The following is a 13,047-nucleotide window of genomic DNA, read 5'->3' on the forward strand; positions in this document are numbered from 1 at the left end:
AATTCTCTATTCCATCCTTTGTAATTCCTCAATATATTTTCTTCAATAATAGTCAAATTATTCTTTCCCAGTTACACTGAAGCATTATTTTGAAATTTGTTTTCAAAACATCCTGTATGCAGGCACGATAAACAAATCTCTCATTTTGCACGCATGTGCATTCATTTATATCATTTTCATATTTGCATACATCTGCATTCATTGGCATGCATTTGCATCAAGTTTGTTACCCATTCAGGATAAGGGATAATCCTGAGACCCCGACAATCACTCTCGTTACAATTCCCAAATATTTTAATAGCATAGGTCTCTTTCAAAAATTCAAATTTCAATTTAAAAACAAGGTATGTTTTCAAAATCCAGTGCTCGAACTGGTACATTTTCAAAATCTAGTGCTCGAACTGGTGTGTTTTTAAAAATCCAGTGCTCGAACTAGTACATTTTCAAAATCCAATGTCTATGTTGACATATTTTCAAAACCCGGTATTCGTGCTGGTGTTCTTTCAAAGTTGAGCACTCGTGGTTAGTGTCTCCCTGGTTGGTCGTATCACTCAACCTCTCGGGTTCAGTCTTTGTGTGGATCATTCATCAAAGTTTAAATTTCAATTACCAGTTTCGGCCCTTGGGCCATCCAATTTCCAATTTTGGCCTTCGGGCCATCCAATTACCAATTTCGGCTCTCAGGCCACCCAATTTCAAAGATTCCAATTTCGACCTTCAGGTCAATCAATTTCCAAATTTCCAATTTTGATCTTCGGGTCAATCAATTTCCCAATTTCCAATTTTCAAATTCCAAATTTCTAATTTCGACCTTTGAGTCAACCAATTTCAATTTCGACCTTTGGGTCAATCAATTCCAATTTCGACCTTCGAGTCAATCAATTTTCAATTTCCAAATTCCAAATTCCAAATTCCAAATTCTAAATTTCCAATTTCAAATATCAAATTTCAAAATTTCAAATTTTCCAAATTCCAATTTCGACCTTTTGGTCACTCAATACCAATTTCAATCATTTTCTCTTGCGAGAGACCTTTTTTATAGGGAGAGTTCAAGGGAGCTCGTTTTTTTCACATGCTATCCTTTGTTCAGCTAGCCCCTTTTCAGGGAGAGTTTGAAGGGACTCGTGTCTATGTGAACCGTTTGCAAAACAAAATTCCAATTTCATACAAGGAACCCTTAGTTCAGGGAGAGCTTCGACGGAAGTTCGCTTTCCTTGTTATCACAATTTCATACTAGGCCATTTCATCATGAAGGACCCTCTCTTCGGGGAGAGTGTGATGGACTTGTTCCTTCATGACCAATTCACCGACCTCACCATTACCTGCCCCCTTTCCATAAGAGAAGCCTAATGTTAGGAAGTTTTGACCAAAGCTTAATTTCTCTTTGAAAGTTCGTTTTGCAAACACGTCCTCTTCAGGGAAGAGAGGAGTAATTCCTATTTCTAATTTTTGAATCTTCTCCTTTGGGGAAAGGAGAAGAAATTTTTTGTCATGGATGCGTTGCGTTGTGCTTCAAATACTCGCTTCCACAAAGGATTCCAAGAAAATCTTGCCAATTTGTCATTAAATATTTGTTGATTTCAAATTTTTTTATTGCACAAAAAAATTACCTCAGAATACCTTCAGTATTATTTCTGAAAGGTCAAAGCTTTCGTGAAAAAGGATTCAAAATTCAAATTATTTCTATTGGCCAACCAAAAGGATGAAGAATAAATCCTCGATATGGCCAGCAAAAGGAAATTCAATGTTGTTGCAAAGCCATAAGTGATCGGTATTAATCACAGTCAATGGCACATTTTTAAAGATCATTCTTGGAAAATAAAGCAGTCGAAATATCCTGGGTGATATAGAAAAATCCATTAAATCCCAATATCTCCTCAATCACCTAAGCTGCAATTAAATATCTGCAAAAGGGATCTCTCAACTGTCATCAAGATGAAGGTGAATTAGGCGAGTAGACCCCCGGGGCCAAAGAAGATTTGAATCATCTCCAAGATGACGGAGTTTGTGACGGATCCTTCCAGGGAAAGTTCAGAGCACCGTCAAGATGAAGGCGACTGCAATGAGCCTCCCGACAAACCCTAAAAGATATTTAATTTCTGCTATGACCAAGAGATTTCCAACCCATGAGCCAATAATCGTCAACATAATCCCTGAGTGAAAAGAAGGATCTGAACATCTCTGAGATGAAGGAGTTTGTGACGTACCCTTCCCCCCCCCCAAAAAAAGAGAGAAAAGTCAGAACATCTCCAAAATGAAGGATGATGTAATCCCCAAAAACCCAAGAGAGCTCTAATTCTGCCAAAAAAAAAAGTGGGCAGAAAGATCATCATGAGAAAAGAATCCCAGGATATCAGACTGCCGAATTTGCCAAAAGAATCTTCTTTAATTTTGTGAAATTCTATTATCAATATTCCTTCACCAATTGCTTTCACAATATCAAGAATACTCTCTTTTCTGTTCATATCAAGGAAATTGATAGCTTCCTTGAAAGAAAGCCAATTGCAAGCAATTTGAATTCGAATCTTGATTCTACGGAGTTAAGCCCAGTCGGAGGTAATACTTCAGGTAGAAAAGAGGGAATATTTTCAAAACAATGTGCATCACTTTCAATTATTTTGAATCAACAACAGTTTTCAACATTTTGACAATATTTTCTAGCCATCCTAACGTGAAGCACGAGCTTGAGGTTCATCTTTGGCGCATCCTGACATCATTTGTTATCCCTTTTAAGGACTTGATAACGGGAGTTTTCAAGATTCCTTCCCTTCTGTTGGTATAATCTGAGCGCATAGGCTCTCAGATTCACACACTTCCCTGTGTCCCCACTGTCCCACCATAGACAGTCCAATTTCGGCTTGAGGTTAAGCCACCAATCATTTCCTCTCAAAAGGTCACCAATTTCAAAAGTTATTTAGTCTCAACAATGAGGCGCCCAAAATCAAACCCCTTTTCAATTTTTAGGGACCCCAATTTCATCCTTTTGCAAAACCCCTATCGGATTCATTGTGCAGAAATCCGAAGGTTCCATCATGGTTTCTTCCTTCGAGGATTCCATTCATTTTCCGCCCAATCAGGATAAGGGTACAAACCTGAGCCTCCTTTGATGAGGTATTTCATTTTCCGCCCAATCAGGATAAGGGTACAAACCTGAGCCTCCTTTAATGAGGTATTTCATTTCCCAATCAGGTTAAGGGTTAAACCTGAGCCTCATTTTGATGAGGTATTTCATTTCCCGGTCAGGTTAAGGGTTAAACATGAGCTTCGTTTCTACACGAGGTATTTTCTGTCCCATCCAGGTTAAGGGCAAAACCTGAATCTCACTTATTTTGAGGTAAAAATTTTCTTCTTTATTCTCCATTTCATATCTACCATTTTCATCAGGGCTAATCACTTCATATCCAGTCAGATCCTTCTAACTGGGGCATTTTTATAGCCCAAATTTGGTGTGTTTTCTTTGCCACTAAGCTCGTCTTCAAGCCGGCTTAGTAGCAAAGATGGGCATCTGTAAACACCCCAAATTTTCCACATCCATTCTCAAACAATCCTCCTCAGGCAGTGCCAACCCTGTCAGGTCAGTGTAGGAGTCAAACCCCGAGTCAGTTTCAGAAAATCACCATTTTACCCATTTTCATTAGGAAAATTACCATTTTACCCTAGGTCATCCCGAACCCCAGTCAGTCGGAGTCAACCAAGCTCATTGGTCAGTTCAAGACAGTTAGAATATCAGTCATTTTAAGCTCATCTGAGCTCATAATGAATAAACCATTTTCATTTCTGACCATTCCTGCCAAAATGGGATCATTTCTTCAGAAATGAGCTCATTTCTCACTCAAATCCAAGCCAATTGTCTCCGAGTTAGTCATTCATAGTCAGTCATATTCCTCAGAGTCTAACTTGAGCTCACCAAGAGTTCAAGCGCTCCAGTTTCAATTCAAAATCATTTCTAAGTGTCTAGGAGCCCATTTTAGTCCATTTCAGCTTTTTTAGCTGAAATTGAGCCGAGTTTAGTCAGTTGAGCTATTGTTTGAGCCTCGATTTTAGTTCACCTCAGTATTACTGACCTTGTTTCAGCTCAAACCCAGTTCAGGTTCGTAATTCACTTCATTCCAATGATCATTCTGTATCATTTCTCTAAAAATGGCAGCTTTTCTTGAAAATTCAGTCGGAAAGGTCAGTTGAGTCAGTGTCTCGTGAGTTCATTTGAGTTCTAAAACTCTAAAACCCAGCTCAATCTAGCTCATCTCAGTTCAATCCAGCTCGAACCCCAATTTTCAGTGTCACTCTGACCGAGTAGAGTCCCGAAAACCATTTCTTGAGCTATTTTGCAAATTTTATCAATTTTAATGCTTTTTAAACTGGTACAAGTGTCAATCGGGGTCTGACATCCAAAATTCTTTATTCAGGGTTAGCATTTCGCATAGCATTTCATGTCATTTCTCATCATTTTTCAGCATTTCATAACATTTCATCACATTTCATTTCATTTTCGAAGTCCAGAACTCCAGTTTTATAAATTTCAATCCAGATCGAGTTTTAAAAGCTTTCAGAAATTAACTTCAAAACCTCGGGTTTCCAAAATTGACATTTTTACCCCTGGGAGTCTAAATTTGGAAGTATTTTCTCGAGAAAAACAATATGGATTTCTCCCAAAATCAAATTTTCAAATTCTATACTGGATTTGCTTCGCAACGGGGTATTGAACTTCAAAATCCGAGATCGTTTCAAAAACTGCCAGAAATAGCTCGTTTTGTCTAAAAATAGATTTGGAAGCATTTTCTCGAGAAAAACAATCTGGATTTCTTTCAAAATTACATTTTTAAAATCTACATTGGATTTGCTTCGCAACGGCGTATTGAACTTCAAAATCCGAGCTGGTTTAAAAAACTGCCAAAAATAGCTCGTTTCGTCTGAAAATTTTTTGAAAAGACTATTTTACCCCTCTAATCGTCAAAATGAATTTCAAAATTGGAATTTGGACCCGCTCTGAGATGGCCCATCCATTTGCATTTTCTTGTTTTAATTTATAAAAAAAAATTATCTTTTTCTTTATTTTTTTTTGGTTTGTTTTATTTTATTTATTTTAATTTTTTTTTAATTATTTTATTCTTCCTAAGGTGGGACCCACAAGGGGGTCACCCAAAGCTCCAGCCCATTTCCTTTCTTTCTTTCTCCATTTTCTTTTTTTTATATTTTCTTTTCTTTTCTTTTCTTCTTTATTTCTTTTCTTCCTTTTTCTTTCTTCCTTTTTCTTTCTTTTTCTTTCTTTCTTTCTTTCCTCCTTTCTTTCCTCTCCCTCCATTCACGTAGACCCCCCAGCCCACTCTCCTTCTTCTTCTTCTTTCCCTCTCCTTTCTTCCCTTTTCTTTCCTTTTCTCTTTTCCTTCCCCTTTCCTTTCTTCCCTTCCTTTTCTTCCCTTTCTTTCCTTCCCTTTCTTTCCTTCTTCCTTTCCTTGACTGCCCATCTCTCATCTCCCTAATTTTTTTTTCATTGGTTTCATTAAACCCTAAGTAAGGGGATTATTGATCCCTAAGTCTAATACAAGAAAAAGAGGACGGCTAGGCAGCTCCCTCCAACTCACGTCTCTCTCTCTCTCTCTCTCTCACACACACACACACACACGGTGGATTCTCTTCAGCCCACCTTGCTGCAACTTCCAGCCTCTCATTGCAGCCCTCCTACAGCCTGCAGCAACACCTCCAACCACCTTCCTCCTTCAGCCAGTCTGCCCAGCCACCTCCAGCAGTTGCTCCACGTTAAAGCCATCTCCAACACCTTCAGACAGCATCTCCTTTGCAGCAGGGTGCCACCTCTAGCTGGACCTCCATCCAGTTGCAGCCACCTTTTCCAAGGACTCCATCAGCCCTTACAGCAGCCGCTGCATCCTCTCTTGGTATAGTCCCTCCATTGCAGTCCCATGTACCAGCTTCCTTCAACCTTGACAACCTCCACCATCGTCATCCAGCTACAGCAGCAACTCTAGCCTCCCACAACCACTCCAAGCTCAACCAATGCACTTTCCCCCCAAGGTAAAAGTTGATGCCTTCTCTTGTTCTACACACGTATCCCTTGTTATCCTCTTAAACAAGAGGATGCATCTAATATGCAATCAATTGAAATACCTATGTTAAAAGGGTAGTTTTAGATACCTAATGATATACAAGAGATATTATAAGGTTAGCATGCTTAGATCACGTGAATGAAGCGGTTCATCCGTTTAATGGATAGAACCTCTCATTCCAATGATTAACATCAATGGAATATCGTATCCTCCTTTGGATTTTCAATTCATCATCATGTCATTCATATAGCCTGATTTTATGTTACATGTTTCTCTTGTAATCCTACATATGGCCCAGTCCTTATTGCATATTCAAATTCATAGCGTAAAATATTGAAATTTTTATGTTAAAAGAATATGTTTGTTACTAATAACCTGCGAAAAATCCAGATAGAATCGGGTTCAGCAACCCCCTTTTAGAAATCAAAGATTGACATTGGGTTTTTAACCCCCTGGAAATTTTCAATTTCTGCTTTAGCAGACAAGAACCTCTGGCACCAGCCTTGTAAAAGATCCGGATCATTCTACAAAAATTACAGTGGATTCATGATTGAGTTTACTAATGATATGGAAATTTTTAGGTTTTTACAGTTAGTGTTGCTCTCTGTAAAAAATCGGATTGTCCAGACTTCTGGGAAAATCTTTATTTTCTTTCGTCAGGGTATAGACAGACATTAATTCACTGATTCCGCTCAATCTATATCCCGTATGCAAAACCTTTCAACATAAAAGTTGTTCCTAACATAATGTCATGTCATTTCCCAAAATTTGGAAATTTTTGAATCTGTTTCATTATTTTTCCCTGATTTTCCCTTTCTGTCTAACAGATTCCAATGTCCAGAAATCTCAGAGATTTAGGTCTCTGATAACAGTATGGCCTTTTACAAACCATAACCCGAATCCCAATGGTGTCAAAAACTCAAATTTTTATCTGTTTGTCAGGGACCGTTTCCCACAATTTCAGACTTTTTTCCATCTGTCTTTCATTTTTCCCATGTTTTCTACCGAAACCTGTCTATTTCCCCTAAATCCTAGAGTCGCCGGATTCCGATCCGACTTGCCGGAGTGGCACAGCTCCGACCATAGGTCAAAACCAGAAAGTGTAAAATGAAAAAATCCTTGCCTTACTGTCTTAAGTCACCCCATAAAATTTGGGAAATTTTTATGGAAATTTGATATCCTAAATCCCCTTTAGAATCAACATTTTAGGCAAAAATCACAAAATTTAGGGTTTTTATTTGAATTTTTATATTTAAAAATATAAAAAAATTATATTTTCGAGCTCCATTATGTTTAAAGGGTTATTTTAGGTGTCCATGCTAAATTTGGTATAATTCCAAGTTCATTTGCTTCATGTGTTAGTTTATCTTTAAATTTAGAAGCGAAAATCAGGCGAAAATCAGGTTAAATTCGATATTTTATGATATTTTCACCATTTTAGGGTTTTTATCATGTATATAAGCATGTAGAATCATATTAGGGTTAATTTCAATCTCCTTTGCATTTCATATTTTTTAATTTTGCAAAATTTATTTCACAAAACCCTGGTTTCAAGGCCATAGTCTTGTTATGGGGGGTATTTTGGTCATTTTGACCTAAATTTCGAAATTTCAATTTCTAATTCTCCAAAATTTCATGCATATCATCATATTTTATCATATTATGTTTGATTTTTTTCCTTTGATTTTCAAAATTCCAAAATTTATAAAAATTCTTTCAGAAAACCCTGATTTCAAGGTCATCAGGGGTATTTTGGTCATTTTGACCCCAATTTCGAATTTTCAAGTTTATTTTCAAAATTTATTCATTATTTATCATGTTTATATCAAAGGGGGTATGAATTTGGGTTTATATCTGAATAATATCCGATAATTTCCCATATTTTTGGATAAATTCAGAAAAACCTACATTTTAGTGCTAACCTTGTTTTCTAGTTTTGCAGGAACATTCAAGAAGAAGACTTAGCTTTTATTTATTTTTTATTTCAATTCACTGTAACCTCAAATGTAATAATTGGGAATAAGAGTTACTTTTCTGCGTAGAATAGGGTTGCATTGCATATAGTTTAATTTATGCAAATTTCAATATGTGATGTATGATTCATGCACATTATTTCAAATTCACTATGGTTTACACGAATGGCACATGCACAAGCTCTTATAGAGTTTATAAACTCGGTGGGATTCGTATTTATGGCCATAGTCAGAATACGAAGAAAACCAATATTTATGATCTTCATATTAGCCACATTCAGCCTACACACTTAGGCTAACTTCAAAAATGCACTGCATTTTTTAAAACTTCAAAAGGATTTCTCAATTCCTCAATGAAATTCCCTTTTCAAATTCATATTCATTCATTCATATTATTCAAATTGCATTGTTTTTAAATTCATTTTCCAATTTCAATTTCAAAAAAATTCTGTTGTCTCAAGAATTTCCAAGTCTTTCTCAGGATCTGATTTTCTCAAAATCCTAAGTTTTCAAATGACATTTCAAAGCATTTTCCAAGTTTAAATCAAGATTTTCCTATGTTTTCAAATTCTCAAATTTCAAAATCCCAAGTTTTCAGAAATTGATTTTCTCATATTTTCTAGTTTTCCTGAGAATTCATTTTCCATTTCAAAAGTCATTTTCCAATGAATTTCTTAGATTTTCTGAGAATTCTCAAATCCATTTTCTCAGAAAAGCAATTCTAAATTTCAAAATCAATTTTCTAAAGTTCAAATTTTTTTGAGAAATCACTTTCCAATGCAAATTTCTGATTTTCAATAAAATTCAATGATTTTCCCAGGAATTCCATTTTCAAGCATTTTCCAGTCCTTTTCTAAATGCATTTCAATTTTCCAAAGCAAACATCATATTTTCTCAAACTTGCATTTTTCAAAATTCCATAGCACAAGCCTGATTCTTTGTGCATTCTAGGAAAAATAGAGCATAATATAGATATTTGAGTTAAGTTAAAGCACATAATTGGTCCTTGGTTCAATTACCCCTGATAAAGGCGCCAGGAACGGTTGAACCTCGTACCGACAGGCGGATCCCATTCCACGGAATTTTCCCACAAATTTTCAAAACGGAGGCGAGTTAATTTTCAAAAACCATTTTCAAAACTTTGGTCGAGTTTGACTCGCGAAATTCGTTTCTCTCTCGCAAGGGAGGGGAAAAATTTTGCGACGATAACAGTAGTTAGGTCTGTTTGTCCATAATTGCACATTAAAAATTTGATTCAATTCGGGTTTCGGAACCCATCTCAACCGATCAAACCCTAAATTGGGTTTGTTGTCTCTCCAAACTTTCAATTTCTGCTTTAGCAGACAAAAACCTCTGGCACCACCCTTGTGGAAGATTCAGATTGTTCTCCAAAAATCACAGTGGATTCATAATTGAATCTACTAATGATCTAGAAATTTTTAGGTTTTTCCAATTAGTTTTGACCTCTTTCAAAAATCAGATTTTCCAGACCTCTGGGAAAATCTTGATTTTCTTTTGTCAGGGTATAGGCAGACCCTAATGCACCGAGTCCGTTCAATTCGTAGCCTGTCTGCAAAAACTTTCAACACAAAAGTTTTTTCTAACATGTTTTCCTGTCACTTTCCAAAATTTAGAGATTTTTTAAATTGTTTTATTATTTTTTCTAAAAATTTATTTTCTGTCTGACAGATATCAATATCCCAAAATTTTAGAGATTCGGGTCTCTGATAACAGTGTGCCCTTTTCCAAACCGTAACCCGAATACCAATGGTGTCATAAGATTAAATTTTTCCCTATTTGTCAGAGACATTTTTCCGTAATTTCAGACTTTTTCCCATCTGTTTACTATATTTCCCATATTTTCTACCGAAACCTGTCTGTTTCCCCTAAATCCTAGAGTCGCCTGATTCTGATCCGACTTGCCGGAGTGGAACAGCTCCGACCATAGGTCAAAACCAGAAAGTATAAAAAACACAAATCCTTGCCTTACTGTCCTCTGTCACCCCATACAATTTGGGAAATTTTCATGGAAGTTTGATATCCGAAATCCCATTTAGAATCAATATTTTAGGGAAAAATCACAAAATTTAGGGTTTTTATTTGAATTTCTATATTTAAAAATACAAAAAAAAAAATAGATTTTCGAGATCCATTCTATTTTTAGGGTTATTTTAGGTGTCCATGCCAAATTTTGCTTAATTCCAAGTTCATTTGCTCCATGTGTTAGTTTATCTTTAAATTCAGAAGCGAAAATCAGGCGAAAATCATGTTAAATTTGATATTTTATGATATTTTCACCATTTTAAGGTTTTTATCATGTACATAAGCATGTATAATCATATTAGGGTTAATTTTAATCTTATTTTCATTTCATATTTTTCAATTTTGCAAAATTTATTTTAGAAAACCTTGGTTTCAAGGCCATAGTCTTGTTGTCAGAGTTATTTTGGTCATTTTGACCTAAATTTCAAAATTTCAATTTCTAACTCTCCAAAATTTCATGCACATCATCATATTTTATCATATTATGTTTGATTTATTTAATTTGATTTTCAAATTTCCAAAATTTACAAAATTTCTTTCAGAAAACCCTAATTTCAAGGTCATCAGGGGCATTTTGGTTATTTTGAACCAAATTTCTAATTTTCAAATTTATTTTCGAAATTTATTCGTTATTTATCATGTTTATATCAAAGGGGGTATGAATTTGGGTTTATATCTGAATAATATACGATAATTTTCCATATTTTCGGATAAATTCAGAAAAACCTACATTTTTGTGCTAACACTGTTTTCTAGTTTTGCAGGAACATTCAAGAAGAAGACTTAGCTTTTATTTTTTTTATTTCAATTCAATGTAAAAGTCAATGTAATATTTGGAATAAGAGTTACTTTTTTGCTTAGAATAGGGCTGCATTGCATATAGTTTAATTTCTGCAAATTTCAATATGTGATGTATGATTCATGCACATTTATTTCAAATTCACTGTGGTTTACACGAATGACACGTGCACAAGCTCTTATGGAGTTTATAAACTCGGAGGGATTCCTATTTATGGCCATAGTCAGAATACGAAGAAAACCAAGATTTATGATTTTCATATTAGCCACATTCAGCCTACACTCTTAGGATTTACCAAGTTTTTCTCAGGATTGGATTTTCTCAGAATTTTGAGTTTTCAAATGACATTTCAAAGCATTTCCCAAGTTCAAATCAAGATTTTCCAATGTTTCTAAAATTCTCAAATTTCAAAATCCCAAGTTTTCAGAAATCGATTTTCTCAAATTCCCCATTTTCTTGAGGATCGAGTTTCCTAAGGATTTATTTTCCATTTCAAAAGTCATTTTCCAATGAATTTCCTGATTTTCCCAGAATTCTCAACTCCATTTTCTCAAAAAAGCAATTCAAAACTCAAAATCGATTTTTCAAAGTTCAAGTTTTTCTGAGAAATCACTTTTCAATGCAAATTTCTGATTTCCAATGAAAGTCAATGATTTTCCCAAGAATTCTAATTTCAAGCACTTTTCCAATCATTTTTCCAGCATATTTCAGTTTTCCAAAGCAAACATCATGTTTCTCAAACTTGCATTATTTTCAAAATTTCATATCACAAGCCTGATTCTTTATGCATTCTAGGAAAAATAGAGCATAATTTAGATATTTGAGTCAAGTTAAAGCACGTAATTGATCATTGGTTCAATTACCTCTGGTAAAGGCGCCAGGAACGGTTGAACCTCATACCGACAGGCGGATCCCATTCCACGGAATTTTTCCGCAAATTTTAAAAATGGAGGCGAGTTAATTTTCAAACAATTTTCAAAACTTTGGTTGAGTTTGACTCACGAAATTCGTTTCTCTCTCGCAAGAGAGGGGAAAAATTTTGCGATGATAACAGAGATGTCCTGACTTTTCTTTTTCTTTTTCTTTTTTTTGGAGGGGGAAGGGTACGTTACAAACTCCTTCATCTTGGAGATGCTCGGATCCTTCTTTTTCTCAGGAATTATATTGGTGATATTGGCTCATTGGTCAAAAATCTCTTGATGATAGCAGAAATCAAATATCTTTTAGGGTTTGTCGGGAAGTTCATCGCAGTCGCCTTCATCTTGATGGTGATCTGAACTTTTTATGGAAGGATCCGCCACAAACTCCTTCATCTCGGAGATGATCCAAATCTTCTTTGGCCCCGGGGGTCTAGCTTGCATATTCATCTTCATCTTGACGACAATTGAGAGATCCCTTTTGCAGATATTGGATTGCAGCTTAAACGACTGAGGAGATATGGATTGGGTAGATTCTTTTATCGCCCAGGATATTTTCACTGCCTTACCGCCAAAAGAATGATCTTTAAGAATGTGCCATAGCCATGATTAATATCAATTCACTTATGGCTTTTCAACATCATTGAATTTTTCTTTGCCAATCATATCGAAGATTTTTCTTTATCCTCTTGGTTGACCAACAAAAAAAGCTCGAATTCTATTATTTCTTCGCAAAAGTCTTGTTCTTTTGAAAATAATACTGAATGTAGTTTGAGGTAATTCTTTGTGCAATAAAAGCTTTGAGATCAACAATGTTTTTTTATAGCAGCTTGGCAAAATATTCTTGAAGTCCTTGATGAAAGTAATTGCTTGACATCGAATTGACATATCCATGGCAAAATTCTTCTCTCTTTTTTCCCAAAAAAAGAGACTCAGGCTTAGCCTCTACTTGAATGAGAAATAGGAAATACTCCTCTCTTCTCTGATAAGGAGGTGTTTGCAAAACAGAACTTTCGAAGAGAAATTAAGTTTTCGTTAAAACACCCTATCTCTAGGCTTCTCTTATGGAAAGGCAGTAAAAAATGAACTTGAAAAAGTATCACAGAGGAACGAGTCCATCACACTCTCCCTAGAAGAGGGTCCTCTGTGAAGGGGGTGGCCAAAATGAGAAATTGGGGGCCACACAAGGAAAATGAGCTTCCATCGAAGTTCTCCCTAGAAAAGGGTTCCTTTGTGTAAAAAATTGGGTTGTT

The sequence above is a fragment of the Nuphar pumila genome, chromosome 1 (genome assembly GCF_984573655.1).
Source record: "Nuphar pumila chromosome 1, dmNupPumi1.hap1.1, whole genome shotgun sequence".
Classification (NCBI taxonomy): Eukaryota; Viridiplantae; Streptophyta; class Magnoliopsida; order Nymphaeales; family Nymphaeaceae; genus Nuphar; species Nuphar pumila.